At 35.9% G+C, this 27,980-nt stretch overlaps 1 pseudogene across 1 annotated transcript; it reads right to left on the bottom strand.

Moving 5' to 3' along the window:
- Nucleotides 1–440: 440 nt before the first annotated feature.
- LOC115976270 lies at nucleotides 441–3,125 on the bottom strand (annotated as a pseudogene). The gene has a single exon (XR_004088271.1). The product of XR_004088271.1 is annotated as a receptor-like protein kinase FERONIA (transcript).
- Nucleotides 3,126–27,980: the final 24,855 nt, after the last annotated feature.

Raw genomic sequence — 27,980 nt, 5'->3', positions numbered from 1 at the left:
CAAACTAAACCAAAGTAGCAAGACCCTGAAGACAACACTGGACTAAACAGAAACAATTACAACAACACAGAAACAGAACTAGTCTTCCACTACACCCAAAACATAAACAGCAACTAAACATTACAAAAGACCGGGAAAAACTTATTTGCAGATCACTTCACGGGATGATGCAAAACCCATGTAATCCCTGAAGAGGCATTTGCCACAAAAAGGTGGGGCATGTGTCATATTTGGATTGCCACAAAAAATCGGGTGAGTATTTTGTTCAGAGTACTTGTCATTTGAACTTAAAAGACTAAGGTTCAATAGCAAATTAGGGAATGTTCCACAGATTCAAATTTTCATAATTCAATGAGGAAATTAAGTAAGGACTTTGGCAGTTACGATCGGACAAATTAAAAATTAACTAGCAACTTCTTTTATTTTATTTTATTTTTTTTCTTTGTTTATCGACCTTTAGGATCGATAATCTCAGAAAACACTGCCCTGGGGGACATCAATCCATCTGAATCCTTACTAGCAAAACTTCCCCGGCTTACTACGGTCACTTGACTACTGCCATTAGTACTCGATACTTTTCCACTGCTACTAAAAATCATGTCATCACTTTCATTGACATCGGACATAGGGATCAGAGCTTGCTCATCAAAGTCCTTCATGTCAATTTCTTCTGACAAATCAAGCTTGACATCTTTTTCTGCACTCTCTTGCAACTCCAATACTAACGCAAGACCCCCAACCACATCATTCATTGGTAGTCTTTTGGTTCCATTGTCAAGCAAACAATTCACTACAATCTCGCCAAATTTCTTCAAGCATTCTGGTTCAATTTCATCCTTCAAAGATGGATCAACAATTTGATCAAGCTTTCCATTGTGATAGCACTGCAGGACCCATGCTGCTAGACCCATGGATGCTCCTCAGTCGTATGTATGATTGGTGGCCTTCCACACAACACCACACCAAAAGAGTACACGTCAGACTTCTCAGTTAGTTGTTGAAAGCGATAATATTCCGGGTCCAAATATCCAAATGTACCCTTAACCACTGTACTAACATGGGACTTAGACGTAATGGGACCAAATTTTGACAACCCGAAATCAGACACCTTGGCCAACCACTGATCATCTAATAAGATATTTGTACTCTTCATATCACGATGAATGATTGTACGTGTCGCACCTGTATGAAGGTAGTTCAACCCATGTGCTGCACCAATGCAGATTTGGAGACGTTGCTTCCAACAAAGTGGCTGATAATTGGTGTTTTAGAGATGGTCACGAAGGGTCCCATGAGCCATATAATCATACACGAGAATATCTCGTTATCATCATTACAATATCCAATCAGAGAAACGAGATGGAGGTGGCGGAGCCGAGACAGCATCTCGATTTCTGTCTTGAACTCCTGGGCTCCTTGTTGAGAATCGGGTTTTAATCGTTTGATCGCAACGGGGGTGGCCCCATTATTAACATACCCTTTGTACATGTCACCGAAACCTCCAGCACCAATAATAAATACTTTGTCAAAATTGTTGGTAGCTGCTATAATCTCAGTGAGTGAGAAGTAACGACACAAACTACACGGTAGAGTTGAGCCGGAGGCCTGGGTTGAATTGCAGAAATCCTTGTCTCTTTTGGCTAGTCGGAAAATCAAGAATCCGAGAATCAAGAGTATGGTAACACCGCCAATGACGGCAATTATTGTTGTTCTCTTATTCATCGACTCTACTGAATGTAGCTGGGGCACAGCCGTTGGAGGGGTCGACGGAAGTGGGTCGGGGTTAGGTCCAGCGACATTGCCACAGTACTCGCTTACTTTGAAGATTTCAATACCGTTCAATATTGCATCACTGTAACTAGTCAACCAGTCATCCGGATTTGCTTTTATGGCTATAGAAAGGTTCTTTTTCTTCTCGCTTTCTTCGCCAAACATCCCACAGCGTAATCCTTATATACCGGAACACCCTTACTCCCACTCCATACTATAATGTCGGCTTCTTTCTCAGCGGTTTGATTTGCTATGAAAATAAGAAATACTCGGTCATGCCATTCAATAATCTCCGGTTGAAACTCGCAGAAGTGCAGCCTAACAAGGTAATAAAACCCAGAATCTACGGGAAATTCCCAAGTTAGATTGTACAGCTTATTGACAGCTTTGTACCTCCCCATAGTCCGGGCAGTTCGATAGACAGCTTCCGATGCAGTGTACGGAGGTATTTTGGTGAACATAAGTTCAATAGTTGAGTTAACAGGTATAACAGATGACATAACATCTGCCAAGTACTTTTCGTCCGGACTCCAGCTCCGGAGCATTCCAGTGTCTTCCGTAGGTGAGATGTAGTTCCCTCCAACATTTATTCTGTATACCGTCTCTAGAGCAGTTCCGTTATCAATGCTGAACATGTACTCCTCGCCAATTAAAGGAAACCTCTTATTATCAGACGGAGTGTAATAGAGATAAAAAGGCATGGACAAAATTTCAATTCCGTTGATAAAAGCAAATGAATTGGAATTGCTTGGATTGAAGGTTATGTTCAGCCTCAAATCTTCCATGATGTCAATACAGAACTCTCTAAATATTGTATCATCCGGATCACCATCGGCATCTGCTGTAAGTGAAGCATTGATGTCTCGAAGAAGGGTAAAAGTTCCAGCTTTGACAGAGAAGAGGGCATTAGAGCGGTCGAAATTGCTGTACGTAGCTGGGTAGAAGTATAGTCGAACGAATTTTTGGCCGGTAGTGAGTGGGAATATGTAAGTGAATGGGGAGACAGAAAAGCGGGCAGTGGTATAGGGTACTCGCGAAGCAGATGAGGATTGCTTAACTGAGTTTGTGGCTAGAGAGGCCTGGTTTTGTGATAGTTCTTGAGGGAAGAATTTTGAATTGACATCTCCAGTCCAGGTCCGACCATCTAATGCAGTCGAATTGTCAGAGGAGCCACAGTTAAGGATAATATTATCGACTGGTTTGTAAGGAGACGGAGAGTTAATGGCCAATGTGTTGGACAAGTGGAGCAGCAAGAAGGTGAGGTAAAGAGTTGTGAAAGTTAAACATGGTAGGACTGTGGTGCAAAGATTCGTGTTGCCCATTGTAGCAGAGACAGGGAGAACGAGTGTGAGTGATTTTCAAAAAAAGAAAATAATTAAAAAGTTATTATAAAAGAATGTGATAATTGATATAATTCGTCCAAGTGGACAAGTTGATATATTTATAATATGATGTCGAGACTATTCTTTCCGCGCGAGTAATGATGTGATAACTGACAACTGATAGTCTGGTAGGCGGAAAATTATTGGTAGGCGGAAAATTATTTCATACAATATCAAATCCAACAAAAAAGAATGAGGGGTTTGGTCTTCCCCTTCGCTTAGAGCATCCACACCAGCTCATGTAAATCTATCATCTATTTTACATGAAAAAAGTTATTTTTTCTATTTTACACATCTATCTTTACAAAACACCCACATCAGATCATCTATTATACAAGATATTTTATATAAATAATATTTTTATATTCTTTTTTTAATATTACTTCACCTACGCGTTCTTTTTCCATTACCTCATTTTCTTTCTTCTCTCTTTCTTTTTCATTGTCTCTGCCGTTTCCTCTTTCTTTTTTTCCTCTTCTTTCTCTCACGGTCAAAACCCAGAAGCACCAGAGAACTCCATCAACACCATTCTCTCACGATCAAAACCCTCTCTCACGGTCAAAACCCAGAAGCACCAGAGAACTCCATCAACACCATTCTCTCACGATTAAAACCCAGAAGCACCAGAGAACTCCATCAACACCATTCTCTCACGGTCAAAACCCGGAAGCACCAGAGAACTCCATCAACACCACAGCCATCACAAGCACCACAACGCCTTTCCAATCCACCGATCTCCATCTCTATACCCATCAACAAGAACAACTTGTCCTGTTATATTCAACTAGTTTCTGAATCAACTCTCCGTCTTGGTCTAATCCACACCATCTCGGTCACAAGCACCGATCCACAGCTCTGATAAGGCAAGCACCGATCTCCACAGCTCCAATCCACAAGCATCGATCAGGCAAGACCCATACCCACGAGCTCCGATCATTCCAGTCAAGCACTGATTGTTCCGATAAGCTCCGATCTCTCTGTGTTTTTTTTTTTTTTAGCAAGTTTATCTCTGTGTAGATTTGTCTATGTAGATGTGTTTGGGTTAATTTTCTGTTGATTTTGGGTTAATTTTCAGTTGATACTAGGTTGATTTTGGTTAATTTTCAGTAGATGTGTTTGGTTCATTTTCAGTTGATTCTGGCGCGCTGGTTGTTGTAATGGTTGGGGAAGAAAGGAGTTTGATAGAGGAGAGAGAAAATAAAATAAAAAAATGGTTTACACGGTGAACAGTAACCGTGTATATATACACGGTTACTGTTTATTTACACGGTCGGGTGTAAAATATACACAATTTTACACCCACTGATGTGAGTGTTATTTTGCTCAAAATGTGTAAAACTTGCACCTTTTTCTATTTTAGAAGAGTTTACATGAGTTGATGGGAATGCTCTTAGGCAATAGAATTGCCGTACCTTCTTGTAAGGTTTTCTTCTTCTCTCGCGTGACAAGTTTGCATGTGGGGCTTGTGGTTTTCACTTTTTTTAGGTGGAAAATTATTGGTAGGCGGAAAATTATTTCATACAATATCAAATCCAACAAAAAAGAATGAGAGAAGAGAAATTAAGAAAACAATAGAAAAAAGGGGGGTCACTCATTTCCTTAAAAATAAAAAATAAAACTCATCTTTTATGATGAAAATTTTAAGTCTCGCTTCATTTGCACACACGAGCTAAGTTACAAACACCACAAAAAAAAAAAAAAAAAAAAAAACCCTTAGAAAAATTGAGTAGGTAAAGTTTTATTAGTTCTTATCTAGACTTATTACTAACATTACTATTTTCATTTGCCATTGATAATCTACTGATTTTTCATCTATAAATTTGATCTCTCTGTCACTTATAGGGTCTGTTTGGATAGAACTTATTTTGTTGAAACTGAAAATTGAAAATACTGTAGCAAAATAATTTTTAAATGTGTGAATAGTATCGTGTGACCCATTTTTAATGAAAAAATTGTTGAAAAGTGAAATTTGTGGGTCCATGAACAGTGCACGGATGCACTGTTCACGGAAAACTTGGTTAAAAGTTGCGGCTACTGTTTATGAACAGTAGCCGCTATTAGGGAAAACGTGTGCCCAAAAAAAGAAAAAAAAAGGGAAAAACATAGGAAACTAAACGTAGGAAAACGCAACGTGAATCCAAACCCCACCATAGAGAATGAACAAGATCATATTAGTTGTTACACGTGAAATCCCAATACAAGTTGAAATTAACCAAAACACACCAAAATATACTAGAATTAAGAGGATTCATGGTTGATAGATGCCTTCAGGCCATTTGTGTATAAACTATTTTAGAAACAAATTTATACCACTTTCATGGAAAATATAAAAATTATTAAAAAGAATTAGTTATTTTTTTTGCTTATAAAAATTTTTTATAAATTTTTTATATGCGTAAATGCACTTTTGATCCTTACATTTTAAGTCATTTCTCGATTTGGTCCTTAAACTGATTTTGCTTCTAGGTTAGTCCCTGAAATCAGAAAATCGATTCTATTTTGGTCCCTGTCGTTAACCCACTAATAGAAAATATATATGTGGCAGACGGAATACATTGTTTGCTGATGTGGCTAATAAAATGATAAAAAGAAAATATAATTAGCATTTTCTAAATGCCACATAACATTTAAATTAATAAAAAAAAATGCCAGCTCAAAAAATTTTAACAAAAAATAATTAATCTAATTTAAAGTAAAATCATTTCTTAAAAAAAACGAAAATCATTATCTTAGTCTTTTTCTTTTTCTTCTTATTTCTTTAACCTCATTAGCATTTACTAATGTCAAATTCTCTCCTTTTAAAATTCTTTTTATTTTTCTTCTCATTTCTTTAATCTTATCTTTTTAAGTCTATTTCTTTTTCTAATCTCAAATATTCTCTCTCTTCACTGTCTATGGACGGAATCTCTCTCCATTGAAACTCCATGGCCGGAGCTCACAAGCTTGATGTGGTCTTGGGTCTTGGTTCGACGGAGTTTCCCTTGAGGGTTTTCACATGGGAGGCTTGTTGGTGGTCTAATTTTCCTCTCCTTTTTTGTTGGGTAAAAGCAATTTTAGCTTAGCTAGAAAGAGAAGGAAGTACCTAGGAGTAAGATTTGGGAGTTGAGGTCGATGATTTGGTGAGTGAGAGCAGAGAAATCACGAAGAATATCTGATGACTGACCAATGGCTTTGATTGAATCGTGCTCGATGATGATCCCACCGTTGCAAAAGACTCGACTTTGAGGATCCATGGTGACGATCACAGCGTTGTGGAGTATAATCCATGAATTGCCCTTTGCTTCCTCCATTATCAATCTCTCCTTTTTCAATTGCAAAACTTTGTTCCTCTTGTTCTGGGTTTGTTTTTGTTTTTGTTTTTTTGGAGAGAATGTGGAGTTGTTTGATTTTATGGGTTTTTTTGTGTGTTTGTTTCTCAAGAAAATTTATGGGTTTATGAGTTGCTGGAGATTAGGTTGGTTACTGTGTTTATGGGTTTGTTTCTCGAGTTTATTTATGGTTTGGTTTCTTGGATTTATTTTTTGTTTTTCTAGATTTGATGGAGATTGGATTTGGTTGTTCGATTTGGATTTGGGGTTTGCTAGAGATTGGTTTGGTTGCTTCTTGGACTTGGGAAGAACATGAAGAATATTTCCTGTTAGTATTTAATTTAATTTTTTCTTCTTTTCATTTGTGTTCTTCTGATATGGGTTTGTGTTATTGTGATTTGAGTTCTTGGTTGCTGGGTTTATGTTCTTGTGATGGGTGAGTTCTTGATTTGTGTTCTTGTGATTTGAGTTCTTGGTTGCTAGGTTTGTGTTCTTGCGATGGGTTTGAGTTCTTGGTTGCTAGGTTTGGTTTTTGAAGAACATGAAGAACAAGTTGAAGAACATGAACAACATTATGAAAATAAATAAATTTTTTAATTAAATTAAATTTAAGGTTTTTCTTTAAATTTTTTTAAAAATTTTCTAAGGTGACTTTTTAAAAAAATTAAAATGCTGATGTGGCATTTAAAAAAGGCCAAATAAAACATTTTATTATTATTTTAATAGTCACATCATCATTTAATGTGACAACAAGGCACTTCGTTTGCCACATCAGATTTTTCTATTAGTAGGTTGACGGCAATGACCAAAATAGAATCGATATTCTAATTTCAGGGATTGACCTAAGAGTAAAATCAGTTTAGGGACCAAATCAAGAAATGGCCCAAAATGTAGGGATCAAAAATGCATTTACGCCTTTTTTTTTTAACATTGACCTTTAGGATATTTATTAACTTTTTCCTATATATAAATAAAAGAAAGAAAGGGGCAACCGTGGTAGAGAAAACAAAGATTAATAAAAAGAACAAGAAAAGTAAGAGGAGTGGGGCAGGGAAGACTTGCGAAGTCTTGAGGAAGAAACCAAAATGATTGGAAAAGTGATAATGCACTTCAAATGTTTATGTTTTTGGTTTCTTTTAGGGTCAATACAAAAAAGCTACAAAGATAAGATCTTAAACGAACAAAAGAATACGCGGACACAAAGAAGAAATGTGGTCTTCGGCAGAAAAGGCTCACTGCTTAACATGTGTTCCACGCCCTCAAGGAAATTGCACTGGATAATGAAGTCCTTAGAGTTAAGCAAATTGTCTTGTGGAAGATTTTTGATATGATGGATATTTTATGCAATAATAATTCTATCTGGTCATAACATTTTTTTTAAAAAAAAATTCATAATTATGACATGGTATATTAAGTTTTTTTTTTTTTTAATTGAAGAATGAAGATATATTATGCTTGGTGTATAATGAAAAAAAAAAAATCATATACCAACAAGGACGGACCTAGGATTTTAAGCTAGCAAGAGGTAGAGTATAAAGAAAAAAGAAAAATCCAAATAGATATTCATATAGTATTAAAATTTTATAAATACATAAAATCGTTATTTTTAAATACATTAAGATGCAATCATTTAAAAAAACAAAAACAAAATAATGATTTTTTAATATTAGGCTGGTTAGGATTTTTATTTTTTAAAGTTAGAGCATTCACTGTTGTGGTGCTATTTTAGTATCTCAAATAGCTATTTTATCAATTTTACCACCTCACTTTACAATACACCTAATATTAAATGTTCTATTTTATTTATGACTTCATTTAAAATAATATAAATAACACGTTAAAACAATGAGGAAGAGGAAGAATTTGAGTTTTTTAATTGAATGAAGAGATATAATCTTAATAAAATATTGTATTTTATTTTTAACAACATGTTACAGCCAACTCTCATTTATACTATTTATTGTAGTTGCAAAAAATTTAGCTTTAACTTCTCCAACAACACATGATTTTTTTTTGTTCTTTGGTAGTAAAATTGTTTTTTTGCTAAAATACAATCACCATTGTGAATATTTTTATTTTTTATTTTTAAGTTTTTGGGTTGGATAGTTGCTATTGGAGTTAGAATAGCTAGACAGATTGGAGAGAAGGGAGGCTCAACTACAAAAATGAAATATAGAATAACTAAAAAAAAAAATTGGACCAGGGGGGCCTGGGCCCCCATCTAGGTCCCTCCTTGCATACCAACCTAGCTTGCATATTTAACCTTCCACATAGGAATGGCAATAGAATAGGTATTGAAAGTTCAAAAACGTGTACAAACACCTTTGAACTTTTAGACCCCCAAATTACAACTTAACCAATTCAAGCAATATGTCAAACAACTAGTGTGTGGAAACTTAACATATGCTATAATGTGGAATTGGTAAAAACTATCTAAGCCAAAACAAAATATAATCCACAGCAGATAATAAAAAGGCAAAGATAGAGAGGAAGGAAGATGCAAACACAAAGACAACATGCGATGTGTTATCGAAGAGGAAACCGAAGCCCTCGGCGTAAAACCTCTCCGCCGCCCTCCAAGCGGTAAACAATCCACTAGAAAATACAGTTGAGATACATGGACAGCAATAGACCCTCCAAGCCTAATCTACCCAGTGCACCTAAGCCCTCCAAGCTTCTTGCTCCAACGAGATTGCGCCGAACCTTTTTCTTTTCTAACTTCCCTGATTCCGCTACTAGACCGTAGCATCAACCAATGAAGATTGGTTCCTTCCTAACTGCTTCCCAGAAATCCAAACAGTTGTCTCACAGTGATGATAAAGGTGAGAACCAGGTTTGGTATAATGCCTCTCAAGGATTTGACAATGGAGAGGAAGAGAGTTGAGGAATTTGAAGAGACTCTAAGGTATAGATTGTGGGTGAATCAATATAGTTTTTCTTTAGGGTTTCTTTCTCAAAATTCTCTCTGGAAGCTCTCTTTCAATCGTGGGTAAAAGGGGTATTTATACTGGAGTGGGAGAGGAATGTGAAACGTCAGGTTTTTACAAAACAGGGGTGGCTCACGGCTTGCCCTCGCGGCTTGACTAAGTCGCGAGATCCAGTCGCGAGTTAACCGTATGGCCAGTTGTCCTGTTTTGTCCTATAGTGCTCCAGCTAGCATGACTGTTCATCTTCCAGCATGCTTGGCACGTGTGCTGCGTTGGCGGCTTGCAGCCGCGAGTCACCCGCGAGTCCCAGCCGCGAGTCTCTGTTTTCTTGCACACTCTTGAGCAATCTTCACTCTCTCTCACTCACTACCCTTACATCAAACCCACTACTAAATGCTGAATTACAAGCAAATTTGGCACGGAATAAAGCCAATTAGATGGTTGAATAAATTCAACCTTACAATCTCCCCCTTTGGCTATTCCGTGACAAAACCCTAAAACAAACTCTAGACTTAACATGTGAGTTGGGAACAGTTGAACAAAACTCACTCACACCTAACTCTAGAAGCTGTGAAGCACTTGAATCATATGAACATAATACTCCTGAAACACAACAATACACCATGATCATTGTAAGCAGAAAATTATAAATGCATATGAAACAAGCAATATGTGATCAAGCAAAGATGGAGTTAAGAAACAAACCATGGCTTGATCAACCAAGTGAACACCACAAGGTAGTGATCATAGTGCTCATTCACACTTGGAATGAACACAAGGACATACAAGTTAACAAGCACAAGGCAAGACACTTGTATGCTTAACACTCAACCAATGCATAACACACAAGGTATATGCATCTAGGAACAATCCTACAAGGGCACAAGAGTGACAGTACATAAATCAAAATGCAAGACATTTATCATTAAAGAATTGATTTCAACATAGCATAAAGGCTGCAATAAGCAAGGTACAAACCATAAAGCCTACAAAGTATGCATAAAACATTAACCCTAAAAGCTTACAAAAGCACATGGGTACAAACCATAAAACATCCTGAATAACATCATCAAAATATATTAAAGTTTAAACCAAGAGTATAAGTAATGAGTTAGAAACAACTATACACCAAAACACAGTGTATCAAAACCATAAAAACACTAAAAGTACCCAAAACATAAACATATATAAACAAAGTCTCTGATTTTGACAACTCCCTCTCAACACATTACTCCCCCTTAAGAGCTGCTTTTCTGCTTCTCAATCATCAATGACATTATCAACAGAAAGAAACTTCTCCCCCTTTTTGACAGGAATAGACAAAGGGTCACTGTTCAGGCTGAGTGGTGAAGCTGTCAAGTTTTGCAGACAAGACATCAATCTGGTCCTGCATGGCTCTCATCCTCTCAGAGTGCTCAGTCTGGACTTCCCTGATCCCATCAAGTCGTTCTAGAATGATTTGGAAAGCATCTGGAGGTGTATCTGAAGAAGTTGATGCTCTAGACCTTTTGCCACTCCTCTTGGGTGTTGAGGTTGATGCATACCCTACTGCCTCTGCTTCAGTCTCCATTGGGACACCCTCTCCTTCATCACCTTCATCTTCTTCTCCTGGAAGCCTAACACTTATCCTTTTGCAGGTAAGCTTGTTAATTGCAGAAGGTGTGGACATGGGACTGATGTCTTGAGGGATTGGAACACCCTTCCTTCTAAAAATCCTCATTAGCAAACTGGGAAAGATCAATTTTGGCCTAGAGGTTATTCTTGTCTCATCCACAATGGTGTCATATATGTGGGAACTTATGTCTATGAAATTCTTTTCTTTGAGATCCATCAAAAAAATTGCTCTAGCACAATTGATTGTAGTCAACTTCTTAATGGGATAGAGGTTAAACATCATGATTATTGTTAGACACCTCATGTCCACTGGAAAGGCAGTGGTATTCAAACATTTCCCTTCTCTCTGCCCACCTATCCTTTGTTGAACTGTTTCAATAGAAACACTCCTATCCTTGTAATTGATAAATTCCTCATCTTCTAATCCTTCAAGCCCTAGCACATCATCTATGACATGTGCATCCAAAATGAATTCTTTACCTCTAACCCAGCAACTTAACTCATTCTCCTTTATTACAGCATTTGAGTAAAATTCCCTAATCAGGGGTTCACACACTATAGGGAAATCACTCAGAAGCTTTTCCCATCCTCTTCCTTCAAAATAGTTGGGGATAAAGGTTTGTCTTAAGTCCTCCAAATCTACAAATCTTTCTTGAATAATTCCTGCTTTCAAGAAGTTATCCTTGTATCTCTCAAAGTGATGAACTGACCTAAACAGTTTAGAATCCATTTTCAATCTTTTGTCAGCCTTCTTTGTAGGAGTTTTCTTTTTCGGAGGTGAGGGAGCCATCTGTGAACAATCAGAAGAGGCCACAACAGCATAGAACAATATATGTGCAGAACTAGTCAATACCATGTAGTTAACAAAGAGATTTCGTCCATACAAATGAACTTTGAACACTTAAACAATAAGCTACTTAAATCAATCACATGGATAAACAAGCCTAAGATAGGAAACACATATAAGATCAAATCAAATTCTAGCAGCAGCATTCGCAAGCTAAGCATGAACAAAGAGCAATATCCGAAACACAAACCCATTTCTAAAACATAAACATATGCGAAAAATTAAAGGGAAAAACACAGAATCAAGTAGAAATGAGTTCAAAACTGAAAACCCATACCTGAGACTTGAAGATTTGGATAAGAAATGAAGCACCAAAGAGGTTTGAAAATGGATTCACGGAGTGTTTGGAGTGTTTGGAAAGGAGATATTTTAAAGAGAAGATGAACAGTCACAAATGTTCGAAGGAAAACTGAAAAAGATTTAAAAACTGCTCCTGTTTCTACCAAACACGCGTTTTTAGCGACTTGATTAAGTCGCCACACAGTCGCCAGTTCAAGCCGCCAGAATACTCAAGGACAAAAATTTGTAAAATTTTTCTAAGTGTTTTTCACGACTAGAAGGTCTACCCGCGAGTGAGTCGCGAGCTGAGCCGCAAAAATCTCTGAGTAACTCTCGCGACTGGACCTTCCACACGCGAACAAGTCGCAAAAAATGACCCGCGAAGATGCGACTGAGGCTCGCGACTTGACATACCCGCGACTGAGCCGCCAAAACAGGGCAAAACTGGATTTTTGAAATTTTCAGATTTTTCAAACAAAATACTTTCCAAAAACATCTAAAACACTCAAAAATCTTTTTGTGCTTGAATTAACAAAGATTGAGCATGTGAAAACACATTTTATCAAGTACAATCACACAAATGAATATGGCATTTATTGAACATAAACTTGTGTGTTGTGTGTGGATATCAACAATGAGATAGTCCTTAGTCTAATGTGAAGTTTCAATGATCAATTCAACCAAGACATACACAATTAGTACTAGATCATGTGACCCATCACAATTATAGAAATATGTATATATGACCTTCCACAAAACTTGATAACATAATTTGGAGCTTTACATTTGACTCCACTTTCAATCATATCATTTGATCTTTTTGATCTTTTAAGGCAATCACCTCTCATTGTGAGAGTGATATTTGATATTTCTCTTTGATGAACAAGCCTTTGGCCTTTTGAATAAACATTTTCTTTAATATAAAGTCGCTTACCCTTTTTCCTAGTCGAATACTAGAATGTGCGACAGGTTTTTGCAGCTCAATATCTCTTTTCATTTGGAGATTTACATTTGGTGAGCTCTTTTTAGCAAAACAAAAATAAAGAGTGGGAAGATATATAGACACAAGTCTATGCATGCCTCAAGATCAACATAACCATTCACTAATCATTCATGACAAGTTTGAAGATCTATTTACAACAATCACATAGATTTCAAGATTTTTCCCACAGTGATATGAGTGCATGAAAACAAGCAATGCTCGAACATGCACAAAGCCATTAGCACAAAGGTACAAGGCAAAACAAGTTTTGAGACAAAAACTTAACAAAGTCAATCAAGCTTTTTGATTTTCTAATTTTTATGTGATTTTTGGATTTTTGACACAAGAAACAAAAAGATTGATAAGACAAAATAAAAAAATGCACAAGTAGACAAGTAAACAACCAACAGCAAAAACAGCAACCAAAACAAACAAACAAACATTGTCACAAAGCATAGGAAGTATTAATGCATGGACATGTTGTAATGCTTATGCATGAGTACCCTTTTTCACCCACACGTCACTTGCGTTTGGGGTGATTTCCTTATAGGATTGGGTACGGGAGTTAGGGCTTTCAAACCTTCGTGAGAAGCTTTCCAAGCAGTTGGTAAATGCACCAATCATCTTCATCACGTTCATCATTCCGGGATCTCCATTTTGATCTCTAGATTGATCACTTGCCCAAATTCTCCTATCATTTCTAGGTCCTCCTGACCTTTGAGTAGTTGCACTGTTCTTTACTCTCAGCTTTTGGCAATTTGGTCGAGTATGCCCTTGAAGTCCGGAATAATGACACACATAAGTTGCTCTAGGACCTCTTTGTGGTCGTGGGTGTGACTTGGCACGAGATTCAGACCTGCCCACAGATTGATTACGGGGATTCAGCATCCGTTGGTTCATCACATTCTTCTTCTCCTCCACCTCGAGCTTCTCACCAGTAAGATCAGCTACAGCTGGATCTTTGGCCTTTACAAACTTTACTTCTTTAGTGACATTTCCAGACGAACTACTTTCTCCGGTATATCCCAATCCGGATTTGTCTGAAAAGCTCTTTTGAGATGAGATAACATCATCTAGCTTCTTGGTGGTGACCCTCTCTATTTTAGCATTTGCTTGCACAACCTCATTCTCAAGAAATCTCACTTTTGTGTAAGTTTCAGACAACTCACCATTCAGTGTTTCTATCTCACATTTGGCCTCCCTATATCGGATTAGGAGACTTTTGTAGTCCTCCTCAACCTTCTTCATTTTTCTCACAGCAGCCTTGGCCACCCTTGTGTACTTACCCGACTTCTCCAAGAGTGAGTTATAATTCTCTTGAAGATTTGCTGTGCTTTCATCTTCTTCAGCATCTGATTCTTCAACAATTCCTAGTGATTCATCATCACTATGTTCTCCAAGGTCTCGTACAAGCAGATTCAATTCATCTGAAGACTCAACATGAGCAATAGTCATAAAAGCCGAATAGTTCCCCTTTCCATCACAGCTCTCTTCAAATTCTGAGTCAGACGAATCCGAGTCACTTAAGGTCGTGGCATACACTTTACCTTTCGATTTCAAATAATTCGGACATTCCTTCTTAAAGTGTCCATGCCCGTTACATTCGAAACAAGTGACACCTTGTGTGGGTTGGGATTCTTTTCCATCTTTCTTTTTGAATTCCCTTTTCTCCCTTCCAGAACTTTGGAATTTTCTTTTATCATCAAATTTGCCATTATTTTTGAATTTCAAGAACTTTCTGAAATTTTTGACAAGGTATGCAACATCTTTGTCAACCACATCTTCTCCCGATGTGTCTTGATCTTCCACCTTCTCATTAATGGTCTTTAGAGCAAGAGATTTACTCTTCCATTGATTAGGCAACGACATCTCATAAGTCTGCAGAGAACCAACCAGCTCCTGTACTTTGATGTCATCAAGGTCCTTGCTCTCTTCAATTGCTGTCACTTTAGCACGAAAACTTTCCAGCAATGATCGAAGGATCTTCCTTACAATCTTCGAATCCTCTGTTTTCTCCCCCAAGTTGAACTTACTAACAACCACCTCATTTAGCTTCCCATAGAAAGAGTCAAAAGACTCATCCTCACTCATTTTGAGCTCTTCAAACCGAGTGGTTAGCATTTGCAACTTGGTGTCTTTTACTTTCTTCGTGCCTTCATAGGTGGTTTCCAAAATCTCCCATGCTTCTTTGGCAATGGTAATGTGGGAAATCCTGTGAAATTCATCTGGAGACACACCACAGAAAATAGCATTGAGTGCTTTACTGTTAGCATTAGATGCAGCAAGTGCTGCCTTATCCCATGTGGATTTTGCACAGCATCCCAAACAGATTCATCAATAGAACACAGAAAAGCTCTCATGCGAACCTTCCAAAAAGCATAATTACTACCATCAAAATTTGGAGGTGCATTTAGGGATTGAGACCTATCCATCTCAAAAGGGAGTCAAGGATCACACAATAGTAATGAAACCAATAGCAGTGTACCCGCTCTGATACCAAATGAAAGTTCAAAAACGTGTACAAACACCTTTGAACGTTTAGACCCCCGAATTATAACTTAACCAATTCAAGCAATATGTTAAACAATTAGTGTGCGGAAACTTAACATATGCTATAATGTGGAATTGGTAAAAACTATCTAAGCCAAAACAAAATATAATCCACAGCAGATAATAAAAAGGCAAAGATAGAGAGGAAGGAAGATGCAAACACAAAGACAACACGCGATGTGTTATCGAAAAGGAAACCGAAGCCCTTGGCGTAAAACCTCTCCGCCGCCCTCCAAGCGGTAAACAATCCACTAGAAAATACAGTTGGGATACATGGACAGCAATAGACCCTCCAAGCCTAATCTACCCAGTGCACCTAAGCCCTCCAAGCTTCTTGCTCCAACGAGGTTGCGCCGAACCTTTTTCTTTTCTAGCTTCCTAGATTCCGCTACTAGACCGTAGCATCAACCAATGAAGATTGGTTCCTTCCTAACTGCTTCCCAGAAATCCAAACAGCTGTCTCACAGTGATGATAAAGGTGAGAACCAGGTTTGGTATAATGCCTCTCAAGGATTTGACAATGGAGAGGAAGAGAGTTGAGGAATTTGAAGAGACTCTAAGGTATAGATTGTGGGTGAATCAATCTAGTTTTTCTTTAGGGTTTCTCTCTCAAAATTCTCTCTGGAAGCTCTCTTTCAATCGTGGGTAAAAGGGGTATTTATACTGGAGTGGGAGAGGAATGTGAAACGTCAGGTTTTTACAAAACAGGGGTGGCTCGCGGTTTGACCTCGCGGCTTGACTAAGTCACGAGATCCAGTCGCGAGTTAACCGTATGGCCAGTTGTCCTGTTTTGTCCTGTAGTGCTCCAGCTAGCATGACTGTTCATCTTCCAGCATGCTTGGCACGTGTGCTGCGTCTGGCGGCTTGCAGCCGCGAGTCACCCGCGAGTCCCAGCCGCGAGTCTCTGTTTTCTTGCACACTCTTGAGCAATCTCCACTCTCTCTCACTCACTACCCTTACATCAAACCCACCTAATTACAGGGTTACTAAATGCTGAATTACAAGCAAATTTGGCACGGAATAAAACCAATTAGATGGTTGAATAAATTCAACCTTACAGGTATAGACTGATTTTCTTTTATTTCTCACCCGCACCCTTTTTCCCCCACACCTGTCCCCTATGCTCTCAAATTTCTACTTCTATCTACTGACTATATAAAAAGAGCCAATGGCTCTTACAATAGTACTTTTGGTTTATTCAACTTTTGTTTTTTTGTAATAAGCCAAAATGGTGAGTTTGATGAGAAAGAAAAATGTTTTACATTAAAAAAATATTATACTCACAATATTTTCACAATAAATTTTATGTAACAAGTTATTATTGACTCATTCTAAAAAGAAAGGGTTATTATTAACTATTATTGGTGGGGAAAAATAATTTTAGTGGTAGGTTCAAATTAGAATCATTCATAACTTACAGTCGAAGATTTGTTGTAAAAGTATTGTAGAAATATTGTAAACGTAACACTTAGTATTTAATACTATTACCACAACTAAAAATAAAGGTATTGTGAAAAAAATGTACTATATCCACAACATTTTTCATAACATTTTCATAACAAATCTTTAGTTGTAAATTGTTATTTTAATTTAAACTTACTAATGAAATTACTTTTTTGACCACCAATAATAACCTGTAACAACCTATTACTTATAATTTGTAACAAAAATATTGTGGACATAGCATTTCTCTTGTGAAAAATGTTAAGACATCTTGTTGTCATCACAATATTTTCTTAACTGCTCAGATGTCAATTCTTTACAAGTCAAAGTAAAATAAAACAAAGTTATAAAGACATTATGAAAATGTTGAGCCATTCTTTGTGTTTCTAGAAATTGTTTTTTATTAGTCAATTTTTGTTGAGCCAAAATTCACTATTTCATATACAGTTTCTTAGGTTGATTTTTTATATTTTTTTTCTTTATGCACCATTTTACATAAAACCACATAGTTTCACACACACACACACACACACACACACACACACACACACACACTTAGGATTAAAACACTTTTCATCCTTTATGTTTTGGGTAATTCACAATTCCTCCTTAAACTTTAAAATCAAGCAATTTCCCCCCTGATATTTTGGAAAAGAGCAATATGTCATATTGTCGTTCTCTCAATTAAACCCTAATGAAAGCTTATGATTCTTAAAATATTTCATTGTGTAATGTCTAAAATACTCCCACTAAATTTTAACTTGCCAAAAATTTTATTCATGTATTTTGAGTTTTAGATGATAGAAATGCTTAGAAAGTTGGAATGGTAATATATGATATTTTATTTCCTTGCCTTTTGTTATCATTTTTTTCTTTTCTTTTCTTGGGGTGTTCATTAAAAACTAATTAAGCTAAAGATTGCACCTAGACTCATGTAGAATGATAAAGAAGAAAGTGTGAATGACAATTTTCATTGTGTATGGTTGAAGGTATTTGATGAAGAGTTTCAATTGTAACATATGATATCTTTCATAGCAAAAATTTAAATATTGTGACATGGTTTTAGCAAAACTCAATTGCTTATTGTTGGAAGATGAAGATATTCGTTATCATTCTTAGAAGTTTTAATGAGTAGATATTGTCTTTAGCAAACAGGTATTAAAATTCTTATATGAATTAGATTAACTTTATATGACATACATTTTTTATGTATATAGTTTCATACTTTTTTAAATAAAAATTCTATCTTTATTTTTTCACTCAAGAAGTAGCACGTGCCACCCACACTAGTTATAAAAATAAAAATAAAAATAAAAACAATTGAGTCCTAATATTATAAAAATTTCTAAAACATAGCAATACAATAATTCAAGTATTAGAAATCATAAATAACTAAAAAATAACAATACAACAATAAAAAATTTAAATCTTTATCATAAAAATATTAATTTAATAATATAACTCCAAAAGACAACAATATTTTAAGTTTGAAAGTTAAAAAGTATATTTGTAGTATAAATAAAAACCTATAAAATTATTTTAGAAATAATTTTTTAATTTTTATATATAAACAGAGTAAGGTCTTCCAATACCCACTCCTACCCCTAAATCCATTTCAAGAGAAGGATTTAACCCCATCCTTGGCCCTATTTGCCATGCAAAATGGGTAACACCAAAAACATCAATTTTTTAAAGTTTGATAGTTAAAAAGTATATTTACCGTATAAATAAAAGCCTATAAAATTATTTAAATAATAAGTTCTTAATTTTTATATATAAACAGAGCAAGGTCTTCCAATACCCACTCCTACCCCCGAACCTATTTTAAGGGAAGGATTTAACCCTCATCCTTGGCCCTAATTGCCATGCAAAATGGGTAACACTAAAAGACATCAATATTTAAAGTTTGAAAGTTAAAAAGTATATTTGCAGTATAAATAAAAACCTATAAAATAATTTTTAAATTTTTTATATATAAATAAAGCAAGGTCTTCCAATACCCACTCCTACGCTCAAACCCATTTCGAGGGAAGGCCCCATCCTTGGCCCTATTTGCCATGCAAAATGGGTAACCCCAAAAGACACCATAAATTTAAAGTTTGTAAGTAAAAGAGTAATGTACATTCCCAACATTTTCGAAAAAAATCCTTACATAGCAAGTTGTAACTCGTGAGTAAAAAAATGATGTTAATTAGTGGTAAGTTCAAATTATAACCAGTAGTAACTTGCCTCATAGGATTTGTTGTGAAATTCTTATAAAGATATTGTGGACGCAACATTACTTTAGGGACATTTGATTCGCTGTAATGTGATGCACATTTTAGTCATATTACTGTAATGTTTCCATATGGTGTATGGTTTGTTTGTTTTTACCTAACATTATAGTAATCTAAAATTACCAAAAAATTCACATTACCATAACTTATGGAAAAAATTATCCCTACCCATAGATTTTTAATTACAAAATTGTCCTTGGATATAATTTCAATTTTCAAGAGCAAAATTGAAACCCCTCCATAGCAACCTCTCTCTCTCTCTCTCTCTCTCTCTCTCTCTCTCTGAAGAAATTCTATTCTATGATTGTGTGTGTGAGTTATGTATTCTAGGATTTTGAGCTCGATGTTATTCTTTTAAGGAGGCAAATTAAGTGGGTTTTCATCATTTATTTGGTTCTTGAGTTAATTTTTTAGGACCATCAAGTGTGATTGTCAACACAACACAAAGATAACTTTGCTTTGATTTGTTGTGATTTTGCTCTAGAGGCAAATTCAATACCATCGTCTAAGAGAATGAAAGCAAAGTAAGCTACTAGAGCTCCAATCTCTAACAATCGAATAATTAAGGAATACTCATTACTTCTTTAATAAGAGATATTTTTCCTTTTATGTCAAGGAGAATCCTTATTTTCCATACCAAGTAAATTCATTTTCATCTACACTAAGGAAAATCCTTCCTTTTTACACCAAGGAAAAACCTTCCCTACTGCATCAAGGAAACCCAAACCTAAACTAATTAGGAATTTAAGACAATATTCAACAAATCTCCACATTGACTCAAATTAAATCAAGCAATCTTCATTCTTTATCTAAAGAACTCTGCCTTAATCCAATCAAGCTTTCCTTGAACAATGTGATCATTGATTCCACATCTAAGTCAAAACTTGTGTGCACATTACCTTGAACCAACGTCAAAGATGCTCTAGACATAATTTTCTCTTTAACTACAACAAGATCCAACCTTGAGTTTTGATACCAATTGTTATGCAACAACGAAAGCTGTAACATCAATTATTGTGATTTGAGTCTCACACAAGTGCATTCACATAAACAAGAAAATAAAACATCCACAAGAGACAACAATATTTAATGTGATTCATCCAACTCCACGCCCATATCCATGGGCAAGGCTAACCAAAATATCCACTATCAATGATATAGATTACAATGATATTAACCAACACTCACAAACCCAAAGCCCCAATACACCCAATAACTCTCTTACACTCACAAAACAAACAAACTCTCTACAAACAAAAATGAGTAATCTTAATTTCAAGCCCCCAAAAATCTACCTAATTACTCTTTGAGAAACCCACATATTCTTCTAGCAATTTTTTTCCTCTGCCTATAAGGGAGAAACATTGGCATAAGCCACCAAACCCTTTGCAATAGTGCCTATTTATAAGTTTCAAACTCATTCTTTATGTATAAGAAATACTCATTACTTCTTCAATAATGAATATTTTTCTTTCTAATGCCAAGGAGAATCATTGTCTTTCACACCAAATAAATTCTTCATTTTCTACACTTAGGAAAAACCTTCCCTTCTACGTCAATGAAATCCAAACCAAACTAATTAGGAATTTGAGGCAATATTGAACAATTATTAATATTTCTTTTGATAAATAATTAAATTGGTTATTATTTGTTGGTTGCAATGCATGAATTTATGAAGCAAGTTTGTTTTATTGTAATGTCTTTTTTTGTAACTTTACTGACTGTGCCCCTCTTGATTCCAAGTTTAAAGGGAAATCAAATAAGAGGCTCATTGCTCATTTCTATGAATGAAGTTAACAACATTTGAAATAAGGTTCCATGTGGACTATAATGCAGAGCAATGCAGACATAATATTTGGTGGCATTACAGTTATTTGTGGACTATTGAGAACGATAGTTGGAGGCTTTGTTCTTGATTTTATGACCAACACCATTCCAAATGATTTTTTTTAAGGTAGGTGCTTTCAAGTTTAGAGAAGGATCCAGAATTACCTCCCTTGATACTTTTCTTAACCATTCATGTATTATTTCCTTCTTCCTGGGCTATATGGCATAGAAGAGTCAAGAGTGAGATAATCAAATTTGTTATAAGGCAAGTTTACTTACATTGTACAAAAGCTTTGAACAGTTGAGCATGCTGTGAATTTCATTGGCTTGTGTTGAAATAACTTTAATGTTACTTTTTTTTTTTTTGGGTTATATTTTCAAGTTTGATCCAATGAAGTCTGACTAGATATAATACTGTGTCACGATACAAATAAAGCTTTACGGAATTAAGAAAACCTCTAGGGAGGCCTTATACAATTCAAATATTCATTTTGTACAATCACCATGACAAAAACTTTTCACCTTACCTTTGCCACTAAAGTTTGTGATCTTATGTGATGCTTCATATGCGTTTTGTTAATTGGTGTTGGGTTAAGAAAGTTTGACCCCAGTTAATTAATTCAATTACCCAAGTTGATTAATTAGGTTAAATTGCATGCAAATCGCAAAAGCACCAACAAATCACCAATTAAACTAAATGAAATGGAAATTAAATTGACACAGTGATTTGTTGACAAATGGGAAAAACCTCTCGCAAGGCAAAAACCCCACTGGGTGGTTTTAAGGTCACCGTTCCTAAGAATGCACTAATTAACAATCAAGCGGTTACAAGTATAAGGAATCTTACCACTACCCTAGCCTATCCCAAAATACTAACATAAAGTTGAATCTTTGCTTCAATACCCAATTGAACTTGATCTTGTATTAGCCTTCTTTCCCTTGATGCACTAATCTCCAATTTGTGACTAACTCTCTTGCACGGATCTTAGTACGTGACTAACTCTAATAACTTAAATGAATGTTGTTGGTAGCAAATTTCTTCAATTCATCAACAATGAAGATCAGGAAACACTTGGTTACAAAACACTATGGCATACAAATGCAATAGCTTCTCATAGAGAAAATAAAGCTCTTAGTCTCTGTATCCATGTGTGACGGCTCTTAAAATAAGCCTTATATATGTCTAGGATTGTGAGGAAAAAAAAAAAACATAAGCATGGGCCGAATTTCAGATCTGAAAAACTGAAAATCATAATTCTCAATAGATCGAGCTTCTATCAAGCCATATGTCAAGCTTCTCATCTAGTCTCGTTACCAGTATCTGTCAAGCTATTTGTCGAGACTTAATGAAAATGCTTTTCTTCACTTGTTTCTTGGATCAATCTTTATGTCCTTAATATGAACACTCGATATGCTTGAACAACATATTTCTTGATGTATTAAACCCAACTTAGATCTACCCAATTACAAGTAAAGTGAATTTTGTCAAAGAATTAGCCAATTACATAAAATTATGACCCTTACAATCTTCCCCTTTGGCAATCTGTGACAAAACCACAAACAAAATTATGAGAGAAGTACAAAACAACAATCTCCATAACGATTACACAAAAGTACAAAAGTCTAACTATTACTATGAACTCTTGAAAAACTTTGCAAGAAAAGAGATCATGGCATGAAAGACTTGCAACCTATCTTATCTGAAACACTTAAACAAGATATATCAAGGCATCAAGTGTGAAATGTAGAAAAGTTATATAAAAGAAGAAACATGTGCTTAAAGAGAGAAAAGAAACAACACATGTGAGATAAAGGTGAAGAAACATACATCATATATATATATATAAATATATATATATAAAAAATATATATATATATATATTTATATATATATATATATTTATATATATATATATATATTTATATATATATATATATATATATATCAAGAAGTACAACAATGTATGTAAAAGTGGTCACAAGACCATGGTACATGTAAGTGAGAAATATACAACAAAACCTCATTACATCACTTAATAAACTCTCCCCCTAACTAGTCTATCCCTATGCTAGTTCTCCCTCTAACAACATAACTACTCTCATATACAAAACTACTTCCCCTTTTTGTCACAAGTGACAAAGGGTAATTCACTGAGAGGCAGCCATCGCATCATCAATCTCGGAGCCAAAAGCATCATCATCATCACCATCTCCACCATCCGAAGAAGACTCCTCAAGAGGCTCAAGTATGGGAGAAGGAGTAAAACCACCCAGGGCGTGATTGGCAGCGAGCGATGCGACCAATATTGGTGTTCATCTGACACATCTCATCAGAAATATGGTCAAGATGACTACCAAAATTAGCATGCATAAGTTGAAGCTGATACATGATGGCAGCGAAAGAGACCTCTACTCCATAAGAAGAAAAAGAAGGAGGAGCAAATCAGGAAGAGGGTTGAGAAGCAGGGGCAACATCCGTTGAAGTAAACTCTATACAAGGCCGCTTGGTAGCCAGTTGTGCATCACTCCTCCGAAGAGATTCCTTGCTGATGACACCCATGGCATAGAAATGAGTAGAGGGAGGAAATGTGACGTGCACATTTGAGAGGATGCATGTGATAGCTAAAGGAAAATTGAGCTTATCACGTGTAGCAATGTCTAGATAGATATCTATCATAGATTCTATCATGTGTGAAGAAAAATCTATAGGAAGATCCTCCTTTAGAAAAAGAAGAAAATGAGTACGAGGCTCAATGATAGTGTTATATTGTGACCGTGGTGTGAGAACAAAGGTCATCACCATATTAAGGATCCTTGGACCCTTAGCAAACTCAGTTGTGGACAAATTTAGAATTTTTCCCCACACCATGGCTTTCTCACAAAATAGTGAGGTCATCTTGTCTCGAGTGATAAAACGAAGATGAATGTGTCTAGGGTAGTCCGGACGATCTACCCTAGTACCTCGGAAATGAACTCCGGGGTGACTACAATACGTGTACCTCGGAATACCCTAGTAAACCTAGGCACAAAGGTATCAATGGCGTGCATGTTACAATAGAACTCTTGAATGAACACACCGGGACACCTCTTGGGTATCTCACAAAGAGAAGCCCAACCCCGAGAGTTAAACACACCGAGAAGAGGAGTGTCTAGAAAATCAGACAAAATGACCTGGGGTTCTAAATGAATCGCCCGGTCAGAGAAGTTATCATAGAAGTCCTGTTTGGCCTTCTCATCACAGAATCTCATAAAATCAAGAATAGAGGGAGAATAAGATGAAGAAAAACCATAACATGATATTGTGTTCTTTGAAGGAATAGATTTCTTGGGTGCCATAGACAGGAAACTAGACAGAGAAAGAATAGAAAAGAACACAACAGAAGACAAGGCTCAGGAAAGAAGGAAAGAAAGAAATACAATGCATGATAATGCATGAGCATGTTATGTGCAAAAATAATTGCATCATGGGCAAAAACCCAATCCAAACTACAATATTCACATTGTTTAATCAAGCACACAACCTAGAATGCATGAAAATATTATTATAATGCTAGAGAATGCAATGCATAAGCATGTGAGAACAAACCAACAACACCTAACCCAAAGATTTAACAAAAAACTCAAAAACCCAAAAATTTTCCCAAAAGCTTGAAAACCTAGGTCTGAATGCATGAAATGGATGAGGAATGAGAAAAACAAGAGATTTAGACCACTTACCAGAGGATTGAATCTTGATAGAGGCCAAAAATATGATGGGAAGAAGGATTTTGGTGAAAAAGGGTGGTTTGGATCGAGAGAGAAGAGAGAGATATCAAGATATTTAAGTTCGAAATGATTCGGGTCGAACCTCAAATATATATAGAAAAACGTAGCTTGATAGATCAAAAAAGTATTGAGCATTTATTGAGCAAACAGAGACTCCTAAGAATTGGCTCGATGGATCGAGCTATCTATAGAGAGGTATCAAGAACAAACCCAGAAATTTCAATAGAAGAGACATGTATCAAGGTGCTATCGAGCTTCTATTGAAGAGGTATCGAGCATTTATCAGGAAGCCTGAAACAAGGTTTTTCAAGGGGGAAAAACAGCACAAGATGAAAGCAATCAATATAGACACCAAAACAAGCAACCAAGAAGCATGATAAGCACTCAAACACATCATTAACTCTACATGCAAAGCATTCCTAGATTAAAACACACTAAGCAAGTCTAACCAATTTTATTTTCAAAAACAAGTTTAGACAATTTAGAGAGTATATACTACCACATGTATTCCTTGTGATGGCCAAATCACATTGTACCTATACAAATAGTATCAAGTGTAGGAAAGAGTACACGTGTTGTGTGTGAAACTTTTGCAAGAGAGAATAAGTACTCCATTATATGAAGAGTAATAATATAAGAGGATCAAATACATCCACATGAAATCATAACTGTTTAATAGGGACCATAACCTTTAAGGTACATCCTATAACTCCCACATCTCCTAGAAATATGCTTGCAACCATATTTAAAAGCATTTTGATTCTTTTTGTTTTTCATGTTCTTTGCATAATTTTTTTCATTTAAGCCTATCATGCATGGGCATAAGAGAGAGAGAGAGAGAGAGAGACAACAAAGAAATACACAATTATGTAAGCCAAACATCTTGTTTTTGCTATGTAAGTGCTACACCTTATTAAGCACGACTTTCATGAATTGCACATAGATGTTGTATTATTGATGAGTTTAGTGGTGAGATGGATATTTATGCCTTTCTCTTAAGATATTTTAGTCCTTCCCGTCAAAAAGAGTGATTAAGATATGGATGATAAAAGATCAACGAAATCATACAAATCACATAAATGAACCACAAAACTCACATTGCTTAGTTGTGCATGAAGTACTCATCTAAGTTACAAGTGATAGAAAGTTGAGAAACTTTGTTTCAAAGGCCATCCAAGGTACACAGGTACCAATACACACAAACACACATTGTTTTTGTATTTTTCTACTTTTTTATTTAAAAGAAACATAAAAAACAAAGCTTTAAAACAAACAAACAAAACATCAAAAACTAGACTAACTCAAACCACAACAACCAACCATGCATAAGATCAATAAAGTGAAAGAATCACTTGGAATCTTTTTCCTTCCAAATGGGAGACTTGGATGGAGAACCTTTTTTTTTTGCATAAACCTTTGTTTAGATGGATAAGAATGAGAGTTGAATCCATTGAAGTTGGAGATTAACATGACAGCCTTAAGAAGTTCTCCAAAAGGGGCTAAAGAGAGTTGGAGTTGATTTTGGCTCCCAAAAGATGATACACTATTACTTGGTTAAGTGGCTAACCACTTATAGTAATTTGGACGAGTGTGTCCAGATGCTCCATAGTAATGGCAAAAACATGGCTTCTTTGGTTAAGACTTCTTGTTAGTAAAGTGATGATTATTCTGCTTAGTCTCTTTCTTAACATCCTTAAAGGGTGCTCCCAGAATGGATTTTCCTTTATCATCTTTATCCTTACTCACATTTTCAGTTTTAGGTTCAGTCACCTCACAATTATCATTATTAGCAGGAAGGACAAAAATGACTCTATTAAAAGCTGAAAGCTTGGATTTGTACTAAAACACAGGAGCTTGTTCAGACCCTCAATTAAAAATTACAGCTAGATTACTTTTACTCTAACTTAAACAAAGTGCGGAATAAGAGTAAATATGCGCAATGAATCGATAACACTTCTCTGACCATATTCATCCACAATCAACAATAAAATGAAAGCTTAAAGAGTAGGGAAGAGAGATGCAAACACAAAATAACACCAAGACATGTTATCTAAGAGGAAACTGAAGAACTTGGTGAAAAACCTCTCTGCAACCCTCGAAGTGGAAATCGTTTCCCAACAGCACCAAAATCTCACTTAACACTCAAAAATGTTGTGGTAAGCTTTTGGGCTAACAACCTCTCAAGAATCTAGAGATGGAGAGGTAGGAGTTGAGGAAAACCACAAGAAAATGTGTAGATGATTGTGGGTATGATAATCTCTGACTTTCATTTGTATTTGCTAGGGTTTTCTCTCTGAAAACACTCCTTATAATTTGTGAATAATGAGGATATTTATAGTGTGGGTAAAGAATTTGGTAAAGAAACTTCACTTTTTGCCAAACATATTGTTTCGAAGGTACTTCGCGGGATGGCCCTTCTCATGAAACACTCACGAACTTGATAGCCTGGCGTGACTCTTTAGCGTTTTGTCATGTGCTTCACATGTAGACTTTTCGTGGGTTACTTCTTGCGAGCTACTCGCAAGCTAGTCACGAATTGCACTAGTTCATGTTTTGAAGCTTGATTCTTCGCCGATCTCTCACACTCATCCTTTACAAATAAACCCATATACATACAGGAAAAAAGATTGAAGAAATTACAATCAAATTTGGTATGAAATTAAAGCCAACACAAGCTAGTTGGAAATCACAACTTTACAAAAGTATTAGAAGATGTACTACAAGAAGAGAGAGAATGATCATACCTGAGACATATTTTTTCAAATGCAGACTTCTAGAAGTTGAGCATTTCATCCTGCTTGGTACTTAAGGTTCTTTCCAATTGTGCTCTCGCTTGAAACAATTTTGCATCCAATTTCTTAGTCTTTTCAGCAATAAAGTTTTTTTCAAATCTCAGGGCTCCAATGGTTTGATTGGCTTCATCAACCTTGGTGGAGAGTTCATCTCATTCTAACTCCACTTCACTTAACTTCCTTGTAGCTAACCTGTAAAGCTTTTCATGCTTCTTGGA

Source organism: Quercus lobata, chromosome 2, assembly GCF_001633185.2.
Source record: "Quercus lobata isolate SW786 chromosome 2, ValleyOak3.0 Primary Assembly, whole genome shotgun sequence".
In the NCBI taxonomy this organism is placed as follows: Eukaryota; Viridiplantae; Streptophyta; class Magnoliopsida; order Fagales; family Fagaceae; genus Quercus; species Quercus lobata.
This window is presented reverse-complemented; position numbering and strand designations above follow the sequence as displayed.